The following is a 625-nucleotide window of genomic DNA, read 5'->3' as shown; positions in this document are numbered from 1 at the left end:
GGCGAGCCCCGGGCCGCGGCGCCCCGCTGCCCGCCCCGCCCGGCCCCCGGCGGGCATCCGCGGCCGGCGGGGGGCTGCGCTCCCGCGGGGCGCCGCGCTGCGCGATCACCGCCCGCCCGCCGCGGGACCCGCCCGCCGCGGGGCCATGCGGCCCGGGCCGCCCCCGCTGCCCCTGCCGCCGGCCCGGGGATGCTCCGCTCCGCTCCGCTCCGCCGCGCGTCTCGCCGCTGCCGCCCGCTCGCCCCGCGGAAACCTGCTGCCGGCCGCGGCGCGGCTATTTCTGCACATGGGGCGAGCGGAGCGGGGCGGGGAGTGCGCGGCGCGGCCCCGATTGGCCGAGGCCAGCGGGCACCGGGCCGGCGGCACCCCCGCACCGCACCGCACCGCACCGCACCGCACCGCACCGCCTGGCCCGGCCCCCCCCGCCCCGGCGCCCCGAGCCGCCGCCGGGTCCCAGGGAGCTCCCGAGCCGCCGCCGTCGGTGTCGCGGCGTTTCCCGGGAGCGAGAAGGCGCCGGTGCCTGCTGGTGTCACATTGCAACCGGTTTGGGGGCGACGCGCCAGGGCCCGCCGAAGGCCACTTTGCTGCACGGCGAGAAAAAAATATCCCTGAGCGTCTTGGACCA

This window comes from Struthio camelus, chromosome 16 (genome assembly GCF_040807025.1).
Source record: "Struthio camelus isolate bStrCam1 chromosome 16, bStrCam1.hap1, whole genome shotgun sequence".
NCBI lineage: Eukaryota > Metazoa > Chordata > Aves > Struthioniformes > Struthionidae > Struthio > Struthio camelus.
The sequence above is the reverse complement of the archived record's forward strand: the minus strand, read 5'-3'. Positions refer to the sequence as shown.